The sequence below is a fragment of the Salmo salar genome, chromosome ssa12, assembly GCF_905237065.1.
Source record: "Salmo salar chromosome ssa12, Ssal_v3.1, whole genome shotgun sequence".
In the NCBI taxonomy this organism is placed as follows: Eukaryota; Metazoa; Chordata; class Actinopteri; order Salmoniformes; family Salmonidae; genus Salmo; species Salmo salar.
This window is the reverse complement of record NC_059453.1, coordinates 85,553,230-85,578,426: the sequence shown is the minus strand read 5'-3', so window position 1 is coordinate 85,578,426 and position 25,197 is coordinate 85,553,230. Positions and strand designations below refer to the sequence as shown.

The window sequence follows — 25,197 nt, the reverse complement described above, 5'->3', positions numbered from 1 at the left end:
CCTGACTGATTCTATCTCCCCTTTCCTCTCAGCGAACCATACTCATGTGAAAAGATGAGAAAAAAAAGTCCTCCACATGATATCAGTATGGCTTTGGAACCTAAGCAAAACATGTGTAAAGTACTTGAGTGTACTAACAATACCTCTTATTGTAAATCTGATTGCTCTTTAGGTATGCCATATAATAATTCACAATTCACAATGACAAAGACAACCATGTTCACAATGACAAAGACAACCACGGATATGCCACCACTAGTGATGACATCGAACTGAACTAGGGCATCTGGTCTAGCTGTGTTGTGGTAACTATGGCAACGTGTGTGTGCAAGATTATATTATTGCTGAGAGCAACAACTGCTTCTGTTGGAAGTGTGAGGTTATCCTCCCTGATGTGCTGCCTGCGCCTCTTACCCCAAGTCCTCCATCTCTGAACTGAGTACCCTGGCACAAAGTTGATTCGCTACATTCAGGGGCCCCGGAGAAACTAACCCTTTAACCAACATGGTGTGTAGGTCTGAAGCACTCCCCCACATAATAAAGGCAGGTCATGTATGATGACTGCGGCCCTAATGATGAGATTTGTTTTTGTGGCCCCTGCCCTCATCAAAGTTGCCCATCCCTGCCTTGAAGAATATATCAGATTTTCAGAATAGTGTCGTGTCTTTGGGCACCTTTAAACTGAAGACATGTTTATCAATTAACTCCCTGTAATTATTATTACGCGATTAAACTGATTAATCGTTTAACTGTAATTAACTAGGAGATCGGGGCACCAAGGAAAATATTCAGATTACAAAGTTATAATTTTCCTAATATAACTTTCCTATATTATAACATTATATATTATATTATATTATAGTATAGGCCGATTATCTTCTGGTTTAAATGGTGTATTTTACCTCGCGTCCAGTCTCATTCCAAACGTCGTAAATTGTTGTATCTGCACGAATCCAGCCTTTACTAAAGTCATCCATACATCAATTGTCTTAAAATAATTTATTTACTAAACTAAGTAATTCACAGAAAGCATACAAACAGTAATTATCGTCACAAAGAATTGGTAGAGTAATGTGCCCTAGTGGGCTAAACAGGCATGGCTGGTGTCTTGTCAAACAAAGGGTCATAAAAGGGCAGCTGAGGAGGCACACAGAGTTCATTAATATTAACAATTGATATGCTAATCCTTTGCACATGAATGCTCACTCATTCGGGAACAATTGCAATAAATATATATTTACGCTCAGTGTGTCGTCGGGATCCTTGTTGGAGAGTCGTTCTGTTGGAGAGTTCTCTCTCTCTCTCTCTCTCTCTCTGTTAGAATGGATCTTTCAAAGCGACATTAATTAATGTCGTTATAGAATGGATGTTTCGTTGGTCTTCCCGTTCAATGATATAATTTACTTAGCTGCAGACTAATAATTAATATCAAAGACTTGTTCTTATTCTGTCGGTCTCGATAGTCTAAAAGTTTAACTTTCAGTAGAGGAATTGGGTGGTCAAACCTATTGTCCAACTCGTCATGGAGTGGAGGCCTGGTCTGAAGAAAGTAAATCAGGGTGGGGTTTTATACGTGAACATAGAACAGGCTTGTCACATGACGCCTGGTCCTGTCTGTGTCCCTGGGGGGCGTGCCGATGACTGATCTAAGCTTTTCAACAGAAATACATTCTATCACATTAACATCAGTACATGGCATCTCAACGTATTCCATATAGCTTTATCCTTATTAATACAACCATTGGGATGCAAGTCCCATAGCTGAGGCTATTATATAAACAGTTTTATGGTAATATGGCTATATTGTCTATTCTGAGTATCACAAAATTGTACCAAGCGGAGCAGTTCGTAGCTGGATTCTTCACCAATCTTTTATACCTTCTCCAGAACATAAATGTCATTCGGTTCCCCAATTCTGTGAGTTGGAAGAATTTCCTGTCTCTCTATGGGCCATGTGGCAGGAGATTCTTCCCTAGAATTTTACCACCCCTTCACACAGGGTCTGGGTGGGGGGGAGGTAGGTTGGGGGATGGTGCAAGGGGGAGGGGGTCAACTGTCCTCCCTGTACTCAAAAAGGGCAACGTCATGACAATAGCTTGAAAAAAAGCTTCTGTCAGGATTGCAATGGGACAAATGAGACCTTGCATAGTAATCTATTGTGTTGAGAGAGTGTCACCAGTGTGACATTTGAGGAACACATTTATTAGAAATGTCTTAAACATGCACCATTATAACTAGCTTGCCATTGGGTCGCGACTGACGCAATGGTTAAATTAAGATCCTGAGGTAAGACCAGTTGAGAACAAGTGCTGAAGGAGTTACTGCACCAGGAGTTACTGCACTGCTCATTCAGTCACTGATGAATTATAGAGTGGCAAGACATGTACCTAGAGAGATGCCGTACTGCCAGGTAGTGCACTACGATTCTTATAAAGATGAACCTGAAGCACGTGAGTTGATACAGGTACATAAGACACTAACTGGAGCTCATCAATCAATACGTGGACTAATGTTTCACACACAGGGATACAGACAGGTATACATTGAAGGAAAGCAAACACAGTTTCTGTGGGACAAAATAGTATTGATGTCTCTTCTGTGCTTCAAGTCTTCAATCATGTTTATAGAGATGCCCATTTTAACGAGGATGTCTGATCCTTTAATCAAGCTCTCTCTCCCATACACAACTGACCCACATAGCCCCCTCTTCACAAATCAAACGTCAAGATTCACTGTCTGTTTGATGTGTTTTATGGATTTACAGAGATGCTAATAATCTTTAAAAAGGGCTTATCTAAAGTTTTCTTTTAAGACCTCTTCAGAAACGGCTTTGATGGCATTGAAGGCCACCATTGACGCTTGCATTTACAAGCATGGCTTCAACCAATCAAAGGTTTCCTTTACAGACACTGGAAAATACTATTGGTTTCTATGACTACAAAGTTGACACATCTGCTGTGAGCATCTTAACAGCCTGGAAAATAAATAATCCTCTTAATAACAACAAATTCAAGCTCGGATGAGAGCTATTACCATTCTACTACACATGTGCTTCAATCCATTGAATACACATTGTGTGTGAGAGAGTGAGAAACTGTCACGTCCTGACCAGTAAAAGGTGTTGTTTGTTATTGTAGTTTGGTCAGGGCGTGGCAGGGGGTGTTTGTTTTATGTGTTCCATTTTTTGGGGGTTAATGTTCTATATTAGTATATTTCTATGTTCGTTCTAGTTTTTCTATTTCTATGTTTAGTTTATTGGGTTGACCTTCAATTGGAGGCAGCCATTACTCGTTGCCTCTAATTGAAGGTCCTATTCAGTAGGGGTGTTTTTCCATGGGTTTTTGTGTGTAGTCTTTCCAAGTGTAGTTGTGTGCCTCACAGGACTGTTTTCTCGTCGTTGTTTTTTTTTGTGTTTATTTTGGTTTTCTTCATAATAAAGAAGATGAGTACTCACATTCCCGCTGCGCCTTGGTCCCATCTTTACGACGAACGTGACAGAAACGGGGATAAGAGAAGAATTTAACTTAATGCTCTCATCACCATTGTTTGTGTCTGTAATTGTCATCAATTTTTGATCATTTAGAATTTGAGCAGATTCAATAAAAAAATAAGAACTTACAGTACTATGAATGGACACACATGTAATGAAAAAAAAGCCTGTGTTGACTGGATGCATGCAGCCATGGTAACATACTGACGCAACAGCAGAGCTAGAGCTGTTTAGTTGAGCCGTCACAGCGGCTGAGTGATGTAGATAGATCCCACTTTCATGTCCACTGCTCCAGCAACACAGACAGCCAGCTCATGGCTAATTAAAACGGATATATTGTAGATCACATTAAAGGAACACACTGCATGGATATTGATGGAGACAATTCCCAATGGGGACAATTGAGCTAAGGGTGTTCTTCATCGTAATGATATTTTTTGTAAATCTCCATGGAAAACCATTCGAACATTCTAGGAAAACATCACTCGAATAATGTGTAAGGAACCGCAGGGAAAGCAGATTGCATATCATATCATCACTCAAAGGGCTGTCGCATCAATTAATCGATGGTGATCGATTAGCGATGTATCAGACATTAGCAGGAAAGATTCAAGCTGACTTTTCACATGAAAAGTGTGTGAATAAAGTAAAAGGAACAATAGGAAAAACACACGATGTGACAAGCGATGTGATTTTGAATTATCATCAGAGAAATTTAAAATAAGGAGAATAAGGCTCACTATTTATTCCAACCTACTCCCCATCTATCGAGCACAGCTGCCAACGTTGGGAGACAGGCGTTCTAATTGAATTATGGCTGTGTTAATAAAGAGCAGAGAGAGAGAAAGAGAGAGAGAGAGAGAGAGAGACATCTCCAATGCAGGTTGGCAAGCACGCTCTTTAGAGGAAGTGGATGGCAGTTTGTACTTCGCCAGAGAAAAGCATCACCCAACATGGGGCTCAAACACACAAGCCTGAGATTAGGAGTCTAATGCTCTACCAACTGAGTTAGCTGGCTGTTCAACTGCAAACTGGCTTTGGACCAAATATAATACAACTGTGTTCGTGCAAAAAAATGGTGTTCAGCGAGAGTGCTTAAATGTCTCCAATGGTACAATTGGTTAGCGTGTGGTACTTATACCGCAGTATGCATCAAAGCAATGCTGAGCCTCACCAGGAGCAGGGATCTTTCTTGAACCCTCTGCCTGTCTGTTTCTTGTCCAGAAAATTTGCACTTTTCACTCCATTTAGGAGGACGTTTCATAAGTAATAGGTATGTCATTTTGATAACAGGTCAGAGTGCAGGCATTGCTGGGATTCAAACCCAGGGACTCCTGTTTCACCAGCAAACCCGATATGTCTGCAATGCAGGTTGGCAAGACCACTCTTTAGAGGAAGTGGATGGCAGTTTGCAAAGTGAGTTGGTGTTTCCTAGGAGAAAAGTATTTCCCAACATGGGGCTCAAACCCACGACCCTGAGATTAAGAGTTTCATCAAATCAAATTAAAATGTATTTATCACATGCGCTGAATACAACAGGTATACTTTTGATACTCACTCCCATTAATAAAGTATAACCTTTATTATGATTATAGTATTACCATACTAATTGGATTGTACAACCCAGAATGAAGGGTTTGAAATTATGAAGTGTCTGGGTTTATTTCTGTGTTGATTTCCCTTATTTTAAGAGTATAGAATATTTTTATATAGAAGCTACAATCTAAATGCTTACATTTCATCCGCCCTGGCATGCTGTCAATTAACTTCTGGGCCACATCCTGACTGATGGCAGCCCATTCTTGCATAATCAATGCTTGGCGTTTGTCAGAATTTGTTTTTTTTTGTTTGTCCACTCACCTCTTGAGGATTGACCACAAGTTCTCAATGGGATTAAGGTCTGGGGAGTTTCCTGGCAATGGACCAAAAATATCGATGTTTTGTTCCCTGAGCCACTTAGTTAGCACTTTTGCCTTATGGCAAGGTGCTCCATCATGCTGGAAAAGGCATTGTTCATCACCAAACTGTTACTGGATGGTTGGGAGAAGTTGCTCTCGGAGGATGTGTTGGTACCATTCTTTATTCATGGCTGTGTTCTTAGGCAAAATTGTGAGTGAGCCCACTCCCTTGGCTGAGAAGCAACCCCACACATGAATGGTCTCAGGATGTTTTACTTTTGGCATGACACAGGACTGATGGTAGCGCTCACCTTGTCTTCTCCGGACAAGCTTTTTTCCAGATGCCCCAAACAATCGGAAAGGGGATTCATCAAAGACAATTACTTTACCCCAGTCCTCAGCAGTCCAATCCCTGTAGACCTTTTGCAGAATATCAGTCTGTCCCTGATGTTTTTCCTGGAGAGAAGTGGCTTCTTTGCTGCCCTTCTTGACACCAGGCCATCCTCCAAAAGTATTTGCCTCACTGTGTGTGTAGATGCACTCACGCCTGCCTGCTGCCATTCCTGAGCAAGCTCTGTACCGGTGGTATAGAACAGCACATGAATAGAACACAGAAATTAGTGATAAGAAAGGGACAAACATTAAAATGACATTCCATCCTCTTATCATCTGTGTGATAATAGTCAGTACTTTGAAATGTAAGCATTTAGATTGTAGCTCCTACATAAAAATATTCTATACTCAATAATATAAGGGAAATCAACACAGAAAAAACCCCAGACACTTCATTATTTCAAACCCTTCATTCTGGGTTGTACAATCCAATTAGTATGGTAATACTATAATCATAATAAAGGTTATACTTTATTAATGGGAGTGAGTATAAAAAAAATACACAAATACACAACGGATCTGTAGATTCAGAGGTGAATAAATCTCTCAGTGTTAACCATTGTTTTCATATTACTTACCACAGTCGGGTTGCTTGACCTATGTTTTCACTAACTGTCCCTGGGACATCCACCTAGTTAAAATGTAAAGCCCAGTTGTTTAACTTGCTCATCAGCTCACTGTTCCATATAATGTAAACAGGTTAAGGGTTTAGATGACCTTACCCTCAACTTGTTAAAAGCAAACAACCTTCAATCATGACTCATTGTCTGTACTTACAGGGGCAAATGGGGACTCATTCAGAGTTGGCATCTAACTGTTTCACTATCCTTTGGAGGATTAGAAAACAAGATAGCTGCAGAAATCTTATCAGCCAGAGAGGCCTTACAGCCTTACAGTATTACACGCCTTACAGCATGTTAATAACATTTCACAGGGAAGAGAAAGAGAACACGTTATAACAATTTCACACCAACCTTGCTAAGAAGGAGATTGGGGCAAGGGTAGCCCAAGCTACAATCTAGTGTCTCCTTTTTTTAGGGCACAGCTCTGTCTCTAGAAACATTGTCTTTCCAAATCATAATTATAATTATTGATAAATTATCCAACCCAAATATAGAATGACAGTCCTTAGTGCTTCACGTTGGTTCAATCACTTTAATTTAAAGGTCTAAGCCTTTCTCCTGCGATTACTCTCCTTAATCTCGCTCCCTTTGACTCTGCCTCTCTCTTTCTTTCCCGATTGTCGCACCTGTTCTTCCCCTTATGTTTGCAATTTCGGTGGTTGTGTACTACTCGGTCACAATGTTTACAGGGAGCCTTACACTCCCGGGCGAAATGTCCTGTCTTATCACAATTGAAACACTTTCTATCGTCAGGTCCTATGCATTTTCTTTTTCCTTCTATCTTGAACACCGTTACCTTGATAGGTACTGCTAAATGCTCTGACTCCACCTTTTCTCTCTTTTTACAGTGTCGGTGATTATGCGGTGATTATTGCGTTTGTTATTATGCTTCTTCTCACAATCTATGTGTACATGATATTAACCTCTATGTGTGTGCTTTATACCGTTATTATCCTTAACCTATTTTGAAAAATACCTACCGTTAATCTTTCCTAGAATTTAGGAAAAATTATTTGTATGAATCCTGATACATTATTTACATCTCACACGTATACGACCATAAATAATGCTTATTTTTATGATGTTCCTTGCGACTTTTGACTGATCAATATATCTATCTCACACGCAAATAATTATCTTCTTATTCTATGTGCTTTTTAAAACTCTGATTCAATTATCTCTTACCTACTGGTAATTTTCTCTAGGATCTCAGAATAATTACTTTTATGACTTTTGATAGATTATTGGGTCTCACATGTATCCAACAATAAGCTATTACCCAGAGGTTTTAAGGCCCTGGTCAACAGTCCATTTTTGCATTGTTACTTATGGATTTTGACTGGTCAATATATCTATCTCACACGCAATTATCCTCTTACCCCTGTGGAAACTTCCCAATGTGTCTATGTGTCTTCTTCTACCTACTGTTAATTTCCTCTAGGATCTCAGAATAATTACTTTTATGACTTTTGATAGATCTATTAGGTCTCACATGTATCCAACAATAAGCTATTTTCCAGAGGTTTTAAGGCCCCCTATCTATCTCACACGCAATTATCCTCCTACCCCTGTGGAAATTTCCCAATGTGTACTTCTATGTGTATCTCTTTCTTGAAACTTTATCTATAGAGGTGAGTTTTGATCAGACATTAGGTCGCACACGTCTACGACTATAAGCTATTTTCCAGGGACCATAAAGCCCTAGTTAACAGCCTATTTTTCTGTCGTTCCTTGCAATTATTGACTCGTTAATATCATGTATCTCACTCCGCTATATTCGGTTTCCCTTCTTCAATGGATAATCAGACCTAGATGTGCGCCTCTGGAAGATCTGACCACCCCCTTCTATCGTCGTTATTTAGACAGGCGACCTATATTAATATAATCATGTCTCTGACCTCCTCTCTCATAATTCTATTATTATATTTCACCTTCCAATTCACAAATTTCTTAGGTAGTTTATATTGGTAGTGGCCACAGATACCTTGGAGTCATTTCGGACCCCTCTTCTTACTTTGTTGAATTTACAACTAATTCCTGTCTTCCATTTGCATAGAATACTTGGTTCCCTTTAAAACATTTTTCTCCACACAAAATTAGAAAGACTGATCACCAGATATAAACTCCTTCTGGATATTCCAGCGCCTAACACCCAGAGTACATTAAAAGCCTTTATAAACGCTCCCGCCTTTTACTCTCACATCACTCATTTCAACATTTAATGCAATCATACAGGTGCTATCCCCCCAAAAACGGAATAAAGCGCACTGACCTTATTTTTTGCAGCTGAGGTTTCAATGTTGGTAGGATCTCGTCACCGCTTCTGTCGTATAATTGTTATACTCACAGACACCATTCAAACAGTTTTAGAAACTTTCGGGTGTTTTCTATCCAAAGCCAATAATTATATGCATATTCTAGTTACTGGGCAGGAGTAGTAACCAGATTAAATCGGGTACGTTTTTTATCCGGCCGTGTCAATACTGCCCCCTAGCCCTAACAGGTTAAGGAAAAGTTGTTAGTCCTGGTGAGGTTTGAACTCACAACCTCAGCACTGCATCGCTGCATACTGCTGTATAAATACAAAACACTAACCAATTGCGCCACAGGAGCCGTTCGTAGCACTCAACCTGATCACCACATTTTGCACAAACAGAGCTGTATGATATTCGGTCCAAGACAGTGTCACCATCGAGCTTCCCGGCTAGCTCAGTCGGTAGAGCATGACATTGTTAATCTCAGACTAGTGTGTTTGAGCCACACTTTGGGTGATACTTTTTTCTGCCGAAGCACCACCTTAAGATGCAAACAGCCATCCTCTTGGACTTTCGAGAAGGCTTGCAACCCTGCATTGCTGACGTGTCAGGCTCAGCTGGTGATACAGGAGAATATTGGTTTGAATCCTAGCTCTGCCTGCACTCTGACCTCTTATCTAAATGACATACCATTTACTTGTGAAACGTCCTCCTAAATGGAGTGAAAAATGCTGCTTTTCTGGAGAAGAAATAGACAGGCAGAGGGTTCAAGAAAATGACTTGTTCCTGGTGAGGCTTGAACTCACAACCTCAGCATTGTTTATAGGCATACGGTTGTATAAGTACCACACGCTAACCGATTGCGCCACAGGTCCCACGAAAAGCACTCTCGCTGATCAAGATATTTAGCACAAACAGAGCTGTACGATATTCGGTCCAAGTCAGTACTACAATTGAGCTTCCTGGCTAGCTCAGTCGGTAGAGCATGTAATTCTTTATCTCAGATTTGTGTGTTTGAGCCACATGTTGGTAGATTATTTTCCTCGCCGAAGCACCAACTCACTTTGCAAACAGCCATCCGCTTGGACTTTCGAGCAGGCTTGCAACCCTGCATTGCTGATGTGTCAGGCATAGCTGGTGATACAGGAGAATATGTGTTTGAATCCTAGCTGTGCCTGCACTCTGATCTCTTATCTAAATGACATACCATTTACTTGTGAAACGTCCTCCAAATTGGATTGAGATATCCTCCTTTTCTGGAAAAGAAATAGACAGGCAGAGGGTTCAAGAAAAGTGCTTGCTTCTGGTGAGGGTCAAACTCACAACCTCGGCATTGCTTCGCTGCATACTGTTGTATAAGTACTACGTGCTAACCGATTGCCCCACAGGAGCCATTAAATGCACTCTCGCTGATCACCATATTTTGCACAAACAGAGCTGAACGATATTTGGTCCAAGTCAGTACTACAATTAAACTTCCTGGATACCTCAGTCGGTAGAGCATGAGACTCTAATCTAAGGGTACTGGGTTCGACCCTCACGGTGGGTTATTTTTTTCTCCGCCGAAGCACCAAATACTTTGCAAACAGCCATGCTCTTGGACATTCGAGCAGGATTGCCACCATGCATTGCTGACATGTCAGGCTAAGCTGTTGATACAGGAGATAATGGGTTTGAATCCTAGCTGTGCCTGCTCTCTGACCTCTTACCTAAATGACATACCATTTACTTGTGAAACGTCCTCCTAAATGGAGTGAAAAGTGCTCCTCTTCTGGACAAGAAATAGACAGGCAGAGGGTTCAAGAATATTACTTGGGATAACCGGATGCTGGAGTGAGGAGTCGTGCTGTACTTCGCTCCGCTGGTAATATAACATTTATTGCATTTCATTACATTAGAACGGAACGATTTGATTAGTGTAATGTTAGCTGGTAATGTTAGCTAGCTACATAGTTGTCTTTCCTGTCTTTGCATCAAAGATAGAGGTGTAGCTTTGAGAAACTAACAAGGTTAGCTAGCCAGCTGTACTCGCTCGCAGCGACACCATTTTACAAACAATGCCAACACCACAGCCACTGCTAGCTAGCCAGCTTTACCAACTAGCAGTACAGTAGAAACTAAATACATTACAACGAAACGATTTGATTAATGTAATGTTAGCTAGCTACATAGTTGTCTTTGCATCAAGGATAGAGGTGTAGCTTTGAGAAACGAACAAGGTTAGCTAGCCAGCTGTACTCGTTCACAGCGACGCCGTTTTACAAAGCCAACACCACAGCCACTGCTAGCTAGCCAGCTTTACCAACTAGCAGTACAGTATAAACTAAATACATTACAACGAAACGATTTGATTAGTGTAATGTTAGCTAGCTACATAGTTGACTTTGTATCATATATAAAGGTGTTGTACAGAGTAGCTATTGAGGTTAGCTAGCCAGCTACATTTTCAAACAAAGTCAACACCGCAGCCACTGCTAGCTAGCCAACTCTACCAGCGAGCAGTACTGTATCATTTTAGTCAACAAGATTTTTGCAAAGTAAGCTTAACTTTCTGAACATTCGAGATGTGTAGTCCACTTGTGTAGCTAGCAGGACTGACTTTGTGTTAGCTAGCCAACGTTTAATCACTTCTGCATTATGAAAGATACCAGACACGGACACGAATGATCCATTGGTAGTTTGTTGTAACCAAGTATTGGTGCTAACCGTGTGTTATTGGATGCTAGCATGCTAGTTAGCAACGGCGTCATAGGACACGGTACACTGGAAGAAGCTGGAAGAATACTGTACCAAGTTATCTAGCTGAATAAACTAAGTTTGAGCCTATTCCTGGTAACATTGAACCACTGTAGTTTACATCAATTATAATTTCTAAAGTGGAAGTTGGAAAGTTGTATTTGAGTGTCATTGAGTATTCATTCCAATCTCCTTTGCATTAGCGTAGCCTCTCCTGTAGCCTGTCAACCATGTGTCTGCCTATCCCTGTTCTCTCCTCTCTGCACAGGCCACACAAACGCTCTCCACCGCGTGGCCGCTGCCACTCTAACCTGGTGGTCCCAGTGCGCACGACCCACGTGGAGTTCCAGGTCTCCGGCAGCCTCTGGAACTGCCGGTCTGCGGCCAACAAGGCAGAGTTCATCTCAGCCTATGCTACCCTCCAGTCCCTCGACTTCATGGCGCTGACGGAAACATGGATTACCACAGAAAACACTGCTAGTCCTACTGCTCTCTCCTCGTCTGACCACGTGTTCTCGCATACCCCGAGAGCATCTGGTCAGCGGGGTGGTGTCACTGGAATCCTCATCTCTAGCAAGTGGACGTTCTCTCTTTCTCCACTGACCCATCTGTCTATCTCCTCATTTGAATTCCATGCTGTCACAGTCACTAGCCCATTCAAGCTTAACATCCTTATCATTTATCGCCCTCCAGGTTCCCTTGGAGAGTTCATCAATGAGCTTGACGCCTTGATAAGTTCCTTTCCTGAGGATGGCTCACCCCTCACAGTTCTGGGTGACTTTAACCTCCCTACGTCTACCTTTGACTCATTTCTCTCTGCCTCCTTCTTTCCACTCCTCTCCTCTTTTGACCTCACCCTCTCACCGTCCCCCCCTATTCACAAGGCAGGCAACACGCTTGACCTCATCTTTACTAGATGCTGTTCTTCTACTAATCTCACTGCAACTCCCCTCCAAGTCTCCGACCACTACCTTGTATCCTTTTCCCTCTCGCTCTCCTCCAACACTACTCACTCTGCCCCTACTCAGATGGTATTGCGCCGTCGCAACCTTCGCTCTCTCTCTCCTGCTACTATCTCCTCTTCCATCCTATCATCTCTTCCCTCTGCTCAATACCTCTCCAACCAATCTCCTGATTCTGCCTCCTCAACCCTCCTCTCCTCCCTTTCTGCATCCTTTGACTCTCTATGTCACCTATCCTCCCGGCCGGCTCGGTCCTCCCGTCCTGCTCCGTGGCTTGACGACTCATTGCGAGCTCACATAACAGGTCTCCGAGCAGCCGAGCGGAAATGGAGGAAAACTAGCCTCCCTGCGAACCTGGCATCTTTTCACTCCCTCCTCTCTACATTTTCTTCCTCTGTTTCTGCTGCTAAAGCCACTTTCTACCACTCTAAATTCCAAGCATCTGCCTCTAACCGTAGGAAGCTCTTTGCCACCTTCTCCTCCCTCCTGAATCCTCCTCCCCCTCCCCCCTTCCTCCTTCTCTGCGGATGACTTCGTCAACCATTTTGAAAAGAAGGTTGACGACATTCAATCCTCGTTTGTTAACCTGTTATGGCTAGGGGGCAGTATTTTCACGGCTGGATAAAAAACGTACCCGATTTAATCTGATTATTACTCCTGCCCAGAAACTAGAATATGCATATAATTATTAGCTTTGGATAGAAAACACTCCAAAGTTTCTAAAACTGTTTGAATGGTGTCTGTGAGTATAACAGAACTCATTTGGCAGGCCAAAACCTGAGAAGATTCTGTACAGGAAGTACCCTGTCTGACCATTTCTTGAACTTCTTTGCCATCTCTATCCATTACAAAGGATCTCTGCTGTTACGTGACACTTCCTACGGCTCCAATGGGCTCTCAGAGCCCGGGAAAAAGCTGAATGACGTAATTCAAAGCCCTGGCTGAAACACATTATCGCGTTTGTCAAGTGGCCGATCAGGGAACAGTGGGCTTAGGCGCGTGCACTGGCTGCCCCCGTCTTTCTGTTTTTCCCTCTATTTATCGAAACGCAGATTCCCGGTCGGAATATTATCGCTTTTTTACGAGAAAAATGGCATAAAAATTGATTTTAAACAGCGGTTGACATGCTTCGAAGTACGGTAATGAAATATTTAGAAATCTTTTGTCACGAAATGCGCCATGCGCACGACCCTTATTTACCATTCGGATAGTGTCTAGAACGCATGAACAAAACGCCGCTATTTGGATATAACGATGGATTATTTTGGACCAAACCAACATTTGTTATTGAAGTAGCAGTCCTGGGAGTGCATTCTGATGAAGAACATCAAAGGTAATCAAACTTTTCTAATAGTAAATCTGATTTTGGTCAGGGCTAAACTTGGTCGGTGTCTAAATGGCTAGCCATGATGGGAATATATCTACTGAGAATATTGCAAAATGTGCTTTCACTGAAAAGCTATTTTAAAATCGGACATATCGAGTGCATAGAGGAGTTCTGTATCTATAATTCTTAAAATAATTGTTATGTTTTTTGTGAACGTTTATCGTGAGTAATTTAGTAAATTCACCGGAGGTTTGCGGGGGGTATGCTAGTTCTGAACGTCACATGCTAATGTAAAAAAGCTGGTTTTTGATATAAATATGAACTTGATTGAACAAAACATGCATGCATTGTATAACATAATGTCCTAGGGTTGTCATCTGATGAAGATCATCAAAGGTTAGTGCTGCATTTAGCTGTGGTTTTGTTTTTTGTGACATTATATGCTAGCTTGAAAAATGGGTAGTCTGATTATTTCTGGCTGGGTACTCTGCTGACATAATCTAATGTTTTGCTTTCGCTGTATAGCCTTTTTGAAATCGGACAGTGTGGTTAGATTAACGAGAGTCTTGTCTTTAAAATGCTGTAAAATAGTCATATGTTTGAAAAATGGAAGTTTTTGGATTTTAGAGGAATTTGTATTTCGCGCCATGCCCATCATTGGATATTGGAGCAGGTGTTCCGCTAGCGGAACGTCTAGATGTAAGAGGTTAAGTCAAACGACACCGCTGGTCCTGCTCACGTTGCCCTACCCTATGCTTTGACCTCTTTCTCCCCTCTCTCTCCAGATGAAATCTTGCGACTTGTGATGGCCGACCGCCCAACAACCTGCCCGCTTGATCCTATCCCCTCCTCTCTTCTCCAGACCATTTCCGGAGACCTTCTCCCCTACCTCACCTCGCTCATCAACTCATCCTTGACCGCTGGCTACGACCCTTCCGTCTTCAAGAGAGCGAGAGTTGCACCCCTTCTCAAAAAACCTACACTCGATCCTTCTGATGTCAACAACTACAGACCAGTATCCCTTCTTTCTTTTCTCTCCAAAACTATTGAGCGTGCCGTCCTTGGCCAGCTCTCTTGCTATCTCTCTCAGAATGACCTTCTTGATCCAAATCAGTCAGGTTTCAAGACTGGCCATTCAACTGAGACCGCTCTTCTCTGTGTCACGGAGGCTCTCCCCACTGCTAAAGCTAACTCTCTCTCCTCTGCTCTCATCCTTCTAGACCTATCTGCTGCCTTTGATACTGTGAACGTTCAGATCCTCCTCTCCATCCTCTTCGAGTTGGGCATCTCCGGCGCGGCTCACTCTTGGATTGCGTCCTAACTGACAGGTTGCTCCTACCAGGTGGCGTTGCGAGAATCCGTCTCCGCACCACGTGCTTTCACCACTGGTGTCCCCCAGGGCTCAGTTCTAGGCCCTCTCCTATTCTCGCTATACACCAAGTCACTTGGCTCTGTCATATCCTCACATGGTCTCTCCTATCATTGCTACTCAGACGACACACAATTAATCTTCTCCTTTCCCCCTTCTGATAACCAGGTGGCGAATCGCATCTCTGCATGTCTGGCAGACATATCAGTGTGGATGACGGATCACCACCTCAAGCTGAACCTCGGCAAGACGGAGCTGTTCTTCCTCCCGGGGAGGACTGCCCGTTCCATGATCTCGCCATCACGGTTGACATCTCCATTGTGTCCTCCTCCCAGAGTGCTAAGAGCTTTGGCGTGACCCTGGACAACACCCTGTCGTTCTCAGCTAACATAAAGGCGGTGACCCGATCCTGTAGGTTCATGCTCTACAACATTCGCAGTGTACGACCCTGCCTTACACAGGAAGCGGCGCAGGTCCTAATCCAGGCACTTGTCATCTCCCGTCTGGATTACTGCAACTCGCTGCAGGCGGGGCTCCCTGCCTGTGCCATTAAACCCTTACAACTCATCCAGAACGCCGCAGCCCGTCTGGTGTTCAACCTTCCCAAGTTCACGCATGTCACCCCGCTCCTCCGCACACCCCACTGGCTTCCAGTTGAAGCTCGCATCTGCTACAAGACCATGGTGCTTGCCTACGGAGCTGTGAGGGGAACGGCACCTCCGTACCTTCAGGCTCTGATCAGTCCCTACACCCAAAGAAGGGCACTGCGTTCATCCACCTCTGGCCTGCTCGCCTCCTTACCTCTGTGGAAGCACAGTTCCCGCTCAGCCCAGTCAAAACTGTTCGCTGCTCTGGCACCCCAATGGTGGAACGAGCACCCTCACGACGCCAGGACAGCGGAGTCAATCACCACCTTCCGGAGACACCTGAAACCCCACCTCTTTAAGGAATACCTGGGATAGGATAAAGTAATCCTTCTACCCCCCCCCCCCAAAAGATATAGATGTACTATTGTAAAGTGGTTGTTCCACTGGATATCATAAGTTGAATGCACCAATTTGAAAGTCGCTCTGGATAAGAGCGTCTGCTAAATGACGTAAATGTAAAATGTACTTGGTCCTGGTGAGGCTCGAACTCACAACCTCGGCAATGCTTTGCTGTGTATTGCTGTAAAGGTTCCCAAAGCTACCCGATTGCTCCACAGGACCCACTAAAATCACTCTCGCTGATCAACATATTTTGCAGAAACAGAGCTGTACGATATTCAGTCCAAGTCAGTACTACATTTGAGCTTCCTGGCTACCTCAGTCGGTAGAGCATGAGGCTCATAATCTCAGAGTCATTGGTTCGACCCTCATGGTGGGCGAGTTCTTTCTCCGCCGATGCACCAACTCACTTTGCAAACAGCCTTGTGCTTGGACATTTGAGCAGGCTTGCCACCATGCATTGCTGATGTGTCAGGCTTAGCTGGTGATACAGGAAAATATGGGTTTGAATCCTAGCTGTTCCTGCACTCTGACCTGTTATCCTAATAACGTACCTATTACTTGTGAAACGTCCTCCAAAATGGATTGAAAAATCCTCCTTTCAGGTACAACAAATAGACAGGCAGAGGTTTCAAGAAAAGTACTTGCTGCTGGTGAGGCTCGAAGTCACGACCTCAGCATTGCTTCGATGCATACTGCTGTATAATTACCACTTGCTAACCGATTGCACCGCAGGATTCAACAACAACACACTCACTGATCACCATATTTTGCACAAAAAGAGTTGTACGATGTTCGGACCAAGTCAATATTACTATTGAGGTACCTGACTAGCTTAGTGGGTAGAGCATTAGACTCTTAATCTCAGAGTTGCGGTTTTGACCCCCACGTTGGGCTATTCTTTACTCCGTCGAAGCACCAACTGTTTCCATTTGCAAACAGCCATCCGCTTGGACTTTCGAGGAGGCTTGCCACCCTGCATTGCTGATGTGTCAGGCAAAGCTGGTGATACAGGAGAATATGGGTTTGAATCATAGCTGTGCCTGCACTCTGACCTGTTATCCTGATAAAGTACCTATTACTTGTGAAAAGTCATCCTAATTGGATTGAAAAATCTTTATTTTCTGGACAAGAAAAAGACAGGCAGAGGGTTCAAGAAAATGTCTTGTCCCTGGTGAGGCTCGAACTCAAGACCTTGGCATTGCTTCGCTGAATACTGTTGTTTTAGTACCATAGGATAATCGCTTGCGCCACAGGAGCCTTTAAGTGGAAGCTTGCTGATCACCATATTTTGCACAAACAGAACTGTACGATATTCGTTCCAAGTCAGTACTTCAATTGAGCTTCCTGGCTATCTCAGTCTGTAGAGCAAGAGACACAAAATATCTGAGTCGTTGGTGTGAGCCACACTTGGAGTGATTATCTTCTCCGCCGAAGAACCAACTAACTTTGCAAATAGCCATCCGCTTGGACTTTCAAGCAGGCTTGCCACCCTGCATTTCTGATGTGTCAGGCTTAGCTGGTGATACAGGAGAATATGGGTTTCAATGCTAGCTGTGCCTCCACTCTGACATGTTATCCTAATAAAGTACCTGTTACTTATGAAATGTCCTCCTAAATGGATAGAACAATCCTCCTTTTCTGGAAAAGAAATTGACAGGCAGAGGGCCCAAGAAAATTACTTGCTCCTGGTGAGGGTCGAACTCACAACCTCAGCATTGCTTCGATGCATACTGTTGTATAAGTACCACGCACTAACCGATTGCACCACAGAATTCGTCGACAACACACTCACTGATCACCATATTTTGCCCAAAAAGAGCTGTACGATATTCGGACCAAGTCAATATTACAATTGAGGTACCTGGCTAGCTCAATCGGTAGAGCATGATACTCTTAATCTCAGGGTTGCGGTTTTGACCCCCACGTTGGGCGATTCTTTTCTCCGTCGAAGCACCAACTGTTTCCATTTGCAAACAGCCATCCGCTTGGACTTTCGAGCAGGCTTGCCACCCTGCATTGCTGACGTGTCAGGCAAACCTTGTGATACAGGAGAATTTGGGTTTGAATCATAGCTGTGCCTGCACTCTGACATGTTATCCTAATAAAGTACCTGATACTTGTGAAACTTCCTCCTAAATGGATTGAAAAATCCTCCTTTTCTGGAAAAGAAATTGACAGGCAGAGGGTTCAACAAAGTTACTTACTCCTGGTGAGGATTGAACTCACAACCTCAGCATTGCTTCACTGCATACTGTTGTATAAGTACCAGGCGCTAACCGATTGCGGCACAGGAGCTGTTAAAGGTACTCTCGCTGATCACCATATTTTGCACAAACAGAGCTATACGGTGTTCGGTCCAAGTCAGTACTACAAATGAGCTTCCTGGCTACCTCAGTCGGTAGAGCATGAGACTCATAATCTCAGAGTCGTTGGTTCGACCCTCATGGTGGGCGATTTTTTTTATCCGCCGATGCACCAACTCACTTTGCAAACAGCCTTGCGCTTGGACATTCAAGCAGGCTTGCCACCATACATTGCTGAATTGTCAGGCTTAGCTGGTGATACAGGAGAATATGCGTTTGAATCCTAGCTGTGCCTGCACTCTGAGCTGTTATCCTAATAACGTACCTATTACTTGTGAAACGTCCTCCTAAATGGATTGAAAAATCCTCCTTTCAGGTACAAGAAATTGACAGGCAGAGGCTTTAAGTAAGTGACTTGCTCCTGGTGAAGCTTGAACTCACAACCTCGGCATTGATTCACTGCATACTGTTGTATAAGTACCACACGCAATCCGATTGCGCCACAGGAGCCACTAAAAGCACTCTCGCTGATCACCATATTTTGCACAAACAGAGCTGTACGATTTTCGGTGCAAGTCAGTACTTCAATATAGCTTCCTGGCTACCTCAGTCGGTAGAGCAAGAGACGCAAAATATCTGATTCGTGGGTTCAAAGCACACCTTGAGTGCTTCTTTTCTCCGCCGAAGCACCAACTCACTTTGCAAATTGCCATCAGCTTGGACTTTCGAGCAGGCTTGCCACCCTGCACTGCTGACGTGTCAGGCATTGCTGGTGATACAGGAGAATATGGGTTTGAATCATAGCTGTGCCTGCACTCTGACCGGTTATCCTGATAAAGTACCTATTACTTGTGAAACGTCCTCCGAAATGGATTGAAAAATGCTCCTTTTCTGGAAAAGAAATTGACAGGCAGAGGGTTCAAGAAAATTATTTGTTCCTGGTGAGGCTCGAACTCACAACCTCGGCATTGCTTCGCTGCATACTGTTGTATAAGTACCACGCGCTAACCGATTGCGCCACAGGAGCTGTTAAAGGAACTCTCGCTGATCACCATATTTTGCAAAAAAAGAGCTATACGGTGTTCGGTCGAAGTCAGTTCTACAATTGAGCTTCCTGGCTAACTCAGTCGGTAGAGCACGAGACTCATATTCTCAGAGTTGTTGGTTTGACCCTTATGGTGGGCGATTTTTTTTATCCGCCGATGCACCAACTCACTTTGCAAACAGCCTTGCACTTGGACATTCGAGCAGGCTTGCCACCATGCATTGCTGATGTGTCAGGCTTAGCTGGTGATACAGGAGAATATGCGTTTGAATCCTAGCTGTGCCTGCACTCTGACCTGTTATCCTAATAATGTACCTATTACTTGTGAAACGTCGTCCTAAATGGATTGAAAAATCCTCCTTTCAGGTACAAGAAATTGACAGGCAGAGGCTTTAAGTAAGTGACTTGCTCCTGGTGAAGCTTGAACTCACAACCTCGGCATTGATTCACTGCATACTGTTGTATAAGTACCACACGCAATCCGATTGCGCCACAGGAGCCACTAAAAGCACTCTCGCTGATCACCATATTTTGCACAAACAGAGCTGTACGATTTTCGGTGCAAGTCAGTACTTCAATATAGCTTCCTGGCTACCTCAGTCAGTAGAGCAAGAGACGCAAAATATCTGATTCGTGGGTTCGAAGCACACCTTGAGTGCTTCTTTTCTCCGCCGAAGCACCAACTCACTTTGCAAATTGCCATCAGCTTGGACTTTCGAGCAGGCTTGCCACCCTGCACTGCTGACGTGTCAGGCATTGCTGGTGATACAGGAGAATATGGGTTTGAATCATAGCTGTGCCTGCACTCTGACCTGTTATCCTGATAAAGTACCTATTACTTGTGAAACGTCCTCCTAAATGGATTGAAAAATCCTCCTTTCAGGTACAAGAAATAGACAGGCAGAGGGTTCAAGAAAATGACTTGCTCCTGGTGAGGCTCGAAGTCACGACCTCAGCATTGCTTCGCTGCATACTGCTGGATAAGTACCACGGGCTAACCGATTGCACCACAGGATTCATGAACAACTCACTCACTGATCACCATATTTTGCCCAAAAAGAGCTGTACGATATTCGGACCAAGTCAATATTACAATTGAGGTACCTGGCTCGCTCAATCGGTAGAGCATGATACTCTTAATCTCAGGGTTGCGGTTTTGACCCCCACGTTGGGTAATTCTTTTCTCCGTCAAAGCACCAACAGTTTCCTTTTGCAAACAGCCATCCGCTTGGACTTTCGAGCAGGCTTGCCACCCTGCATTGCTGACGTGTCGGGCAAAGCTGGTGATACAGGAGAATATGGGTTTGAATCATAGCTGTGCCTGCACTCTAACATTTTATCCTAATAAAGTACCTGTTACTTGTGAAACGTCCTCCTGAATGGATTAAAAAATCCTCCTTTTCTGGAAGAGAAATTGACAGACAGAGGGTTCAAGAAAGTAACTTACTCCTGGTGAGGATGGAACTCACAACCTCGGCATTGCTTCACTGCATACTGTTGTATAAGTACCAGGCGCATCCGATTGCGCCAGAGGAACTGTTAAAGATGCTCTCGCCGATCACCATATTTTGCACAAACAGAGCTATACGGTGTTCGGTCCAAGTCAGTACTACAATTGAGCTTCCTGGCTACCTCAGTCGGTAGAGCATGAGACTCATAATCTCAGAGTCATTGGTTTGACCCTTATGGTGGGCGATTTTTTTTTATCCGCCGATGCACCAACTCACTTTGCAAACAGCCTTGCACTTGGACATTCGAGCAGGCTTGCCACCATGCATTGCTGATGTGTCAGGCTTAGCTGGTGATACAGGAGAATATGCGTTTGAATCCTAGCTGTGCCTGCACTCTGACCTGTTATCCTAATAATGTACCTATTACTTGTGAAACGTCCTCCTAAATGGATTGAAAAATCCTCCTTTCAGGTACAAGAAATTGACAGGCAGAGGCTTTAAGTAAGTGACTTGCACCTGGTGAAGCTTGAACTCACAACCTCGGCATTGATTCACTGCATACTGTTGTATAAGTACCACACGCAATCCGATTGCGCCACAGGAGCCACTAAAAGCACTCTCGCTGATCACCATATTTTGCACAAACAGAGCTGTACGATTTTCGGTGCAAGTCAGTACTTCAATATAGCTTCCTGGCTACCTCAGTCAGCAGAGCAAGAGACGCAAAATATCTGAATCGTGGGTTCGAAGCACACCTTGAGTGCTTCTTTTCTCCGCCCGAAGCACCAACTCACTTTGCAAATTGCCATCAGCTTGGACTTTCGAGCAGGCTTGCCACCCTGCACTGCTGACGTGTCAGGCATTGCTGGTGATACAGGAGAATATGGGTTTGAATCATAGCTGTGCCTGCACTCTGACCGGTTATCCTGATAAAGTACCTATTACTTGTGAAACGTCCTCCTAAATGGATTGAAAAATCCTCCTTTCAGGTACAAGAAATTGACAGGCAGAGGGTTCAAGAAAATTACTTGCTCCTGGTGAGGCTCGAACTCACGACCTCAGCATTGCTTCGCTGCATACTGCTGTATAAGTACCACGGGCTAACCGATTGCGCCACAGGATTTCATGAACAACTCACTCGCTGATCACCATATTTTGCCCAAAAAGAGCTGTATTCGATATTCGGACCAAGTCAATACTACAATTGAGGTACCTGGCTCGCTCAATCGGTAGAGCATGATACTCTTAATCTCAGGGTTGCGTTGTTTGACCCCTACGTTGGGTAATTCTTTTCTCCGCCAAAGCACCAACTTTCACTTTGCAAACAGCCATCCACTTGGACTTTCGAGCAGGCTTGCCACCATGCATTGCTGACGTGTCGGGCAAAGCTGGTGATACAGGAGAATATGGGTTTGAATCCTAGCTGTGCCTGCACTCTGACCTTTTATCCTAATAACGTACCTGTTACTTGTGAAACGTCCTCCTGAATGGATTAAAAAATCCTCCTTTTCTGGAAGAGAAATTGACAGACAGAGGGTTCAAGAAAGTAACTTACTCCTGGTGAGGCTTGAACTCACAACCTCGGCATTGATTCACTGCATACTGTTGTATAAGTACCACGCGCATCCGATTGCGCCACAGGAACTGTTAAAGAGCTCTCGCTGATCACCATATTTTGCACAAACAGAGCTATACGGTATTCGGTCCAAGTCAGTACTTCAATTGAGCTTCCTGGCTACCTCAGTCGGTAGAGCATGAGACTCATAATCTCAGAGTCATTGGTTTGACCCCTTATGGTGGGCGATTTTTTTTATCCGCCGATGCACCAACTCACTTTGCAAACAGCCTTCAGCTTGGACTTTCGAGCAGGCTTGCCACCCTGCACTGCTGACGTGTCAGGCATAGCTGGTGATACAGGAGAATATGCGTTTGAATCATAGCTGTGCCTGCACTCTGACCTGTTATCCTAATAAAGTACCTATTACTTGTGAAACGTCCTCCTAAATGGATTGAAAATTCCTCCTTTCAGGTACAAGAAATTGACAGGCAGAGGCTTTAAGTAAATGACTTGTTCCTGGTGAAGCTCGAACTCACAACCTCGGCATTGATTCACTGCATACTGTTGTATAAGTACCACGCGCAAACCGATTGCGCCACAGGAGCCACTAAAAGCACTCTCGCTGATCACCATATTTTGCACAAACAGAGCTGTACGATTTTCGGTGCAAGTCAGTACTTCAATATAGCTTCCTGGCTACCTCAGTCAGCAGAGCAAGAGACGCAAAATATCTGAGTCGTTGGTTCGAAGCACCCTTGAGTGGGCTTTTTTTTATCCGCCGAAGCACCAACTCACTTTGCAAACTGCCATCAGCTTGGACTTTCGAGCAGGCTTGCCACCCTGCACTGCTGACGTGTCAGGCATTGCTGGTGATACAGGAGAATATGGGTTTGAATCATAGCTGTGCCTGCACTCTGACCGGTTATCCTGATAAAGTACCTATTACTTGTGAAACGTCCTCCTAAATGGATTGAAAAATGCTCCTTTTCTGGAAAAGAAATTGACAGGCAGAGGGTTCAAGAAAATTATTTGTTCCTGGTGAGGCTCGAACTCACAACCTCGGCATTGCTTCGCTGCATACTGTTGTATAAGTACCACGCGCTAACCGATTGCGCCACAGGAGCTGTTAAAGACACTCTCGCTGATCACCATAATTTGCAAAAAAGAGGTATACGGTGTTCGGTCGAAGTCAGTTCTACAATTGAGCTTCCTGGCTAACTCAGTCGGTAGAGCACGAGACTCATATTCTCAGAGTCGTTGGTTTGACCCTTATGGTGGGCGATTTTTTTTTATCCGCCGATGCACCAACTCACTTTGCAAACAGCCTTGCACTTGGACATTCGAGCAGGCTTGCCACCCTGCACTGCTGACGTGTCAGGCATTGCTGGTGATACAGGAGAATATGGGTTTGAATCATAGCTGTGCCTGCACTCTGACCGGTTATCCTGATAAAGTACCTATTACTTGTGAAACGTCCTCCTAAATGGATTGAAAAATGCTCCTTTTCTGGAAAAGAAATTGACAGGCAGAGGGTTCAAGAAAATTATTTGTTCCTGGTGAGGCTCGAACTCACAACCTCGGCATTGCTTCGCTGCATACTGTTGTATAAGTACCACGAGCTAACCGATTGCGCCACAGGAGCTGTTAAAGACACTCTCGCTGATCACCATATTTTGCAAAAAAGAGGTATACGATGTTCGGTCGAAGTCAGTTCTACAATTGAGCTTCCTGGCTAACTCAGTCGGTAGAGCACGAGACTCATATTCTCAGAGTCGTTGGTTTGACCCTTATGGTGGGCGATTTTTTTTTATCCGCCCGATGCACCAACTCACTTTGCAAACAGCCTTGCACTTGGACATTCGAGCAGGCTTGCCACCCTGCACTGCTGACGTGTCAGGCTTAGCTGGTGATACAGGAGAATATGGTTTTGAATCCTAGCTGTGCCTGCACTCTGACCTGTTATCCTAATAACGTACCTATTACTTGTGAAACGTCCTCCGAAATGGATTGAAAAATCCTCCTTTCAGGTAGAAGAAATTGACAGGCAGAGGCTTTAAGTAAGTGACTTGCTCCTGGTGAAGCTTGAACTCACAACCTCGGCATTGATTCACTGCATACTGTTGTATAAGTACCACACGCAATCCGATTGCGCCACAGGAGCCACTAAAAGCACTCTCGCTGATCACCATATTTTGCACAAACAGAGCTGTACGATATTCGGTGAAAGTCAGTACTTCAATTGAGCTTCTTGGCTACCTCAGTCGGTAGAGCAAGAGACGCAAAATGTCTGAGTCGTGGGTTCGAGCCACACCTTGAGTGGTTCTTTTCTCCGCCGAAGCACCAACTCACTTTGCAAATTGCCATCAGCTTGGACTTTTGAGCAGGCTTGCCACCCTGCACTGCTGACGTGTCAGGCATTGCTGGTGATACAGGAGAATATGGGTTTGAATCATAGCTGTGCCTGCACTCTGACCGGTTATCCTGATAAAGTACCTATTACTTGTGAAACGTCCTCCTAAATGGATTGAAAAATGCTCCTTTTCTGGAAAAGAAATTGACAGGCAGAGGGGTCAAGATAATTATTTGTTCCTGGTGAGGCTCGAACTCACAACCTCGGCATTGCTTCGCTGCATACTGTTGTATAAGTACCACGCGCTAACCGATTGCGCCACAGGAGCTGTTAAAGACACTCTCGCTGATCACCATAATTTGCAAAAAAAGAGGTATACGGTGTTCGGTCGAAGTCAGTTCTACAATTGAGCTTCCTGGCTAACTCAGTCGGTAGAGCACGAGACTCA

At 44.0% G+C, this 25,197-nt stretch overlaps 4 non-coding genes across 4 annotated transcripts; all 4 read right to left on the bottom strand.

Moving 5' to 3' along the window:
* Positions 1–19,278: 19,278 nt before the first annotated feature.
* On the bottom strand, positions 19,279–19,372 carry trnai-uau (transfer RNA isoleucine (anticodon UAU)). The gene is made up of 2 exons: positions 19,335–19,372; positions 19,279–19,314 (listed from the first exon to the last, which is right to left on the bottom strand). It is a non-coding gene; the product is annotated as a tRNA-Ile (tRNA).
* A 4,057-nt stretch (positions 19,373–23,429) lies between these two features.
* Positions 23,430–23,523, bottom strand: trnai-uau (transfer RNA isoleucine (anticodon UAU)). The gene is made up of 2 exons: positions 23,486–23,523; positions 23,430–23,465 (listed from the first exon to the last, which is right to left on the bottom strand). It is a non-coding gene; the product is annotated as a tRNA-Ile (tRNA).
* Positions 23,524–23,947: 424 nt separating this feature from the next.
* trnai-uau (transfer RNA isoleucine (anticodon UAU)) lies at positions 23,948–24,041 on the bottom strand. Its single transcript has 2 exons — positions 24,004–24,041; positions 23,948–23,983 (listed from the first exon to the last, which is right to left on the bottom strand). It is a non-coding gene; the product is annotated as a tRNA-Ile (tRNA).
* Positions 24,042–24,983: 942 nt separating this feature from the next.
* On the bottom strand, positions 24,984–25,077 carry trnai-uau (transfer RNA isoleucine (anticodon UAU)). Its single transcript has 2 exons — positions 25,040–25,077; positions 24,984–25,019 (listed from the first exon to the last, which is right to left on the bottom strand). It is a non-coding gene; the product is annotated as a tRNA-Ile (tRNA).
* Positions 25,078–25,197: the final 120 nt, after the last annotated feature.